The sequence below is a fragment of the Rhinoderma darwinii genome, chromosome 5 (genome assembly GCF_050947455.1).
Source record: "Rhinoderma darwinii isolate aRhiDar2 chromosome 5, aRhiDar2.hap1, whole genome shotgun sequence".
Classification (NCBI taxonomy): Eukaryota; Metazoa; Chordata; class Amphibia; order Anura; family Rhinodermatidae; genus Rhinoderma; species Rhinoderma darwinii.
This window is the reverse complement of record NC_134691.1, coordinates 262,885,321-262,891,566: the sequence shown is the minus strand read 5'-3', so window position 1 is coordinate 262,891,566 and position 6,246 is coordinate 262,885,321.

Genomic DNA, 6,246 nt, shown 5'->3' with positions numbered 1-6,246 from the left:
TTCGCATTATGACCCGCGTATGTGCAGTATGCTCATTTCTTGTAACATCAAAGGCCGACTGCGCATGCGCCATGATGTCAGCAGTACATGATGGCACAAGGCCCAAATTCATACATTAATATAACAGAATTAAAGACACCAGACAAAATATGTGGATAAAAAAGGCCGCAATGTTTTTATTAAGCGTTACCAAAAGATATTGATACTTGAATCAATAAGATAAATACTTGAACCAAATAAATAATTTAAACAATTCTAAATTAAAAATCACAATAATAATAATAAACCAGTTTAAAACTCAGTCCACCCAGCAATAGCTGGGAGACAAAAACCCCACTAATAAGGCCCCAAGCACATGACCGTGCCCGCAATCACGGCCCGCGATTGCGGGCACGGCCGGCCACCAACTGCCACCCGCATTTTCGGGCCGTGCACCCATACAACGTATGGGAGCACGGCCCGCAAAATGCAAAAGAACAGACATGTTCCATAATTTTCGGAACATTTCTACGGCACGGACACCCACCCGTAGCGCTACGGAAAGGTGTCCGCGTTCAATGAAAGTGAATGGGTCTATTTTTGCGGTCCGCAAAAGCAGAGTTTTTTTATGATCGTGTGCATGGGGCCTAAGACATTGCGACAAGCAGAAATTACATAAAATTGGGAAGGAGGGTGGGGACGCTGGTCTTAGGAAATCTGGAACTGGCAGAAACAGCAGGAAAGCTGGGTTTTTTAAAGAAAAATCTTCCCGCCTTCAGACTGAACGGCCAATCAGCGACAAAGTCCAGGTGCTGGGCAGAAGAATAGAAGCTTCCAAGAATCTCCCCGGTAATTAGACAACCAATCAGCGACAGTAACCTGGTGCTGGGCAGAATATCCGAATCTTCTGGAAAAGGTAGGTAAGTACCAACTGCAAAATACCTCAGCAGTACAACCTGAAGAGGTCCGTCCCGCTCTACTTCTACAGCAGTACGTTCAGTGAGTCGGCTCTTCACGGTGTACTGCTGACATAACGGCGCATGCGCAGTTCACCATTGACGATGTTACAAGAAATGAGCATGCAGCACATGTTCGAGACTTCTATAAGGAGAACTGTGATGTTTGCATAGCGTGGCGATGTCAATCATGAGCCAGGGGAGGAATTGGGCACGCTTAGATGCCGAGAACAGGAGCACTTTCGGGGAATCGGACCGCCAGAGTAGCGCTTACAACCTAATTTGCATATTGCAATAAAGAAGATTCAGCAAACAAGGTAATAAGAAGGAAATGAAAGGTAGGTGGGCACATGCTTCCAAAATACCTACCACACGCTGCTAGCAGTTAGGTAGGTCTTAATGATCTGACAAATTCCACCTTTACCCATCTTCTAACATGTGATCTGAGATCTCCACCAGTCCCTAGAATGAAGGGGCCTGGAGTGTTTTTTGTATTTCCTGAGCTATCTTGATGGTGCCTCCATTGAAATGAATGGGACAATAATGTACATGACCTATTGATTTGTAATGGAGACGCTGTCAACATAGCCTTGAGCTTCCAGTGAATGGACACCGTGCTTTGTAGAGTACCAACCGCAGGTCTCTTCCGTCTCGTGATCATGGGAGTCCCAGCAATGTGTCTATGACATGTCAGAAGTAAATGTAAGCCATACAGATCTATCATTTACTATTCTGAACCTATGCTGGTGACTGCTCCTGCAGCTAAGGGATGTTCGCTTTTTCAGGCTCTCACATTGTGGTTTACAATTTCACAATGTGTTTTTGTTTTCTGCACATTTGTCAGACCAAAATGCCATAAATAGATTTCCAGCAGCGACATTCCAGGCTGGCAGGAACAGCAACATCCCATACAATTGGAAATGACTTGTGGGTACGCACTGCATAAAATGTGGTCATCACATGCACGTGTACATGATACAGCTCCTAAATGTGAGGGGCGACCATTCTATGTGCTGGAGTGCTAATAAAGCAGGGTCTGCATGGATGACATTGTACCATACCCTCCTGCCCAGTTCAATAACTAAAACTGACCACAGACTGTTATGCTAGACTCACGTTATTTTCATGGTGAGAACAAGATAAGCGATTACCAGACCCCTCTAACACCACTCATTTTGGGGGCAGTAGAATGTGAGGAGTTAAAACCCAATCTGTCTAATCTCTGTATCCCCGTTGGCATATGTTGGGGACAGTCACCAAAGACATGAGGTCTCTGCTGACACAAATCTCATGCCTGCAGCTCATTCACCGAGTCTAAACACGTACTGGCGTGTTTCTTGGATCTAGACACAGAAGGATGTCTACTGATACTAAACTTTGCAAGAAAACTATTATTATGTTATTTTACTATGTATTTAAAGAAAAAAGCTAACAAACGAAAAGCCCCTCTTAATCACAGTGACCGAAGTGTTCCCGGTCCTTCATCACCTGCATGAATGGTCATGGGAAGTGAATCTAAAAGTCTGGAAAAATACGTTTTCATTCATCCCCCAACAAATGGTATCTGTACTAAAGGCTGCCGTAAAAAATAAAAAGGGATTTGACATGTGTGTTTCAATTCCCCACTATTTTCCAAAGGTTTTCACCTTCTTGTTTGTATCCAGAGACAGCTGAGTGTTTGTTACGATGTATCCGGTCTATGTTTAGCTATAGTATGAGGGGTTGCCTAGAGGCAGCACACATTAATCTTTTGTCTGGAGGGTTTGCTACAATGTGTCAGTAAAATTCCAGCTGTTTAACTGATTGCCTTGAGTAAATTCATTGAAGCAAACCATCAGTTGTGGGTTAGTATGGCTATTCAGTCTCTGAAAACAAGAAGGTTTCCTGTCACTCACAGTAAGCAGAGATCTTGAAAAAGGTGAGGAATTGAAAATCAAAGTATTTTAGAAATTTGTAGAACATTTAACTATATAAAACAGATGACCACTCGAAAATTTATATAAGGAGATCGGACTATTGGATAGAAAAACCTAAAGTGAGGGGGTTGTCCAGTTTAGAAAACCCATTTTCATATACCCTTTTTGGTAATTCTGAGATAATAATAGATTGGGGTCCTCTGTACAGGATCCTCATCTCTTGGCCAGAGTGGAGAGCAGTTACAAAAACTCTCTCTCTCTCTCTGGAGGACCTGTCCTGTCCTGCATTACACAGACAACCAATTGATATAAATGAGCACTGTGCAATGCTTAATTTCTCCTGTGGTGGCGCTGCAGGAAAATTGAACACTTCCTGCCTGGTTTCCCCACACATTACAGCTGATCGCTAAGGGTCCCAGCAGGGTCATATGTTGTGATCAGTGTATTGTCAAGGAACCCCTGTAGCCTTTTTGGTGCTTTGGGGGTTCGTAAATTTTATGTGTTGTGTACTTAAAGTATTTTAGATGTATTTGTGACATTATTTTGGTAAACTGGGGAGAGGCTGTTGGGGGGGGGGGGGCTGTCTAGATCATTGTCCAATGCTTCCGAAATCAGCAGGTTCAGCCAACTCTAAACACGTGTATGGCATACAGTAAACAGCCATACTGCAAACTGCTGCAAATTCTGCAACTTCCGCAAGTTCCCCATGTAGCCATAGACCTTCTGTAACCTTATCAGTGTGATGACTTGGGGTTAGAAAAATAGACTTGATACTTACCCATAAAGAGGAAGGTTGTACTCATTGCGTAATAAAATGACTGTATTGTAGCAGCCATTATGGTTTTAGTGAAAGAACAGAAATGAAGTTTAAGGACACAACTGTGCATATGTTCTCAACATGCCAGAAATCTCTGTATTCTTGTATGCCAGCGCCGTCTCACTGAGGACATCTGGCTGCAGCTACTTCCTGCTATATTATTGTACACAGGAAGAAGAAGAGACTCGTTTCGCTCTCTGTTCCACATATTAATGGCAGACAGGGCAGTGATCCTTGCCAGAACTGCCAACTTCTTTCTCTACAGTAGCTGATTCTAGGATTTGTTTAAAGAAACACACATCTATGTGCAAGTTCAACCATGTAGTGACTGTGCTGCAGAAACAGAAATACAACTGTTCTTCCAAAAAGGTGAACATCCAAATGTAAAATAAAAAGGTAGTCTATGTGACTAGATGTCTACTGGTATAAAGACTATAGAAAATGCACTAACATGGGTGTCTACTGGTATAAAGACTATAGAAAATGCACTAACATGGGTGTCTACTGGTATAAAGACTATAGAAAATGCACTAACATGGGTGTCTACTGGTATAAAGACTATAGAAAATGCACTAACATGGGGGCGGGGCTAGCTATCTTCTCACTACTACAAGGAAGTATTAGGAAGACAGTAGTAAGAGCAAAGCCATCTCCATTATAATACGTGTATCACAAGGAGACCCCCTCCTCAGCAGGGAATATCCATTCAGCTCTTTAGCCACATTCTTGATGGCCAGTTTATAGTTAAATAACATTTCTATAAAATATACAGTCATAGTTGAATGCAAGCAGCCCATTAATTCATTTTTTAGGGTCTCTGAGCTGTTTCCAACAATGATTGCTTGAGAATATGAAGGCTGTTCACAGTTTTTGAATGTGTTTTTTTTTTATCCAAAACCAGTAGGGGATAAGGACGAACAAAGGAAAGCTCTTCTCCACATTTTGGGATTCAATTCCAGCTTTGGCATTAAAAAAATAAATTTAAAAAAAATAGCACTGTGTGATCAAGCCTTTATGGTTCAGATTGCCAAGTGCCCTTTTCAAGAAACAGTGCCACTCTTGTTCATAGGCTATGTCTGGTATTGCAGCTCCTCCCCATTCAAATAAATGGGGCTGAGCTGTAATATCAGACACAGCATGTGGACAAGAGTGGCATTTTTTTTTTTAATGCAAGATAACCAATTTAATGCCAGTGGATACCACTAAATCAACATGATCTGCTGACATTCTAACGTGTCTTGGAGCCTCCCAAATAAATGTTTATAAGTAACTCCAGGAAAAGAGCGTTATCTTATGTGTATGGCCAGATTAAAGGGGACCATTCACCTGTCCTGACATATTTGTTTTAGTAAATACTTGTATTCCCATGAAATAACAATTCTAGAACTGTTTAGTGCCGTTCCACTGTTATTCCTCCTGTCAATGGGGTGTGTCCTTACATTCTCTAACACTGTCCAATCAGTGCTGACTGTGTACAGACAGCTTTTTGACAAGAGAAATGACAATGACCAGTTGTCAAATTGTTCATACATTTGCAGGAAGAATATAACACATTGCACTCATGGTTTTGGCTTACAAATACTGAAGTCTTGCTCTCATCTGAGAAGTGGATAAAACTGTATTCAGTCTATTCAATATTCTGTGAGCTGAACAGACTGGACTGTTGACTGATACATTGTAGCAAACTGCCAGAGAGATTTGTGCAGCTGATGTATTTTAGGACTAGGTATATGTGGGTTTGCTGCCTCTGAATGTAAACAAGATTGTTCTCACTCACTGACAGCAAACAAATATCATGAAAAGGGAGAGAAATTGAGTGATTCAACTTTATTTACATAAAACAGGAAAACATTTAACCCCTTGCCAACATTTAATGTATGGCTACGTCACAACTGACAAGGAGAACTATTGAGCGTACTCACAAGTTGAGCCTGCTCCGTACTCGTCCGCTGTATGTTACAGTCAACGCTTCACTGCAACAATCAGGGTGCATTTAACTAATTAGATGTGACCGTGGCATCTTACATGCAACTGTGGCAATAGCGACCGTGGCATCTAAGCCGTTAGGAAGAGTGGGGTAGTCCCCTCCGACAACCCATCACCCCGTGGCACGATTACAGGATGCCAATGGTTGTCATGGCAGCCTGGGGTCCTAATAAAGGCCCTCAGGTCTTGCGTCCTTCTGCTCCTATTAAGCCCTGCCAGAGGCAGAGCTTTAGAGGGGCCGTTAAAAAAAAAAACACAATATGCTGCAATACATTAGTATTGCAGTATATTGTACAAGCAACCCAACAATCGCTGGTTCAAGTCCCATAGGGGGACTAATAAAAGTAAAAAACAGTTAAATGAAGTTGTAAATTAATAAACATAATTGGTATCACCGCGTCTGTAAAAGTCAGAACTTTTACAATATAATATTATTTAACATGCTTATTAAATGCCATAAAAATAAAAACAAACGCCAGAATTGCTGCTTTTTGGTCACCTCATCTCCCACAAAAAATGGATAAAAAGTGATCAAAAAGGCATATGTATCCCAAAATGATACACGTAAAAACGACAGCTCACCGGCCACATA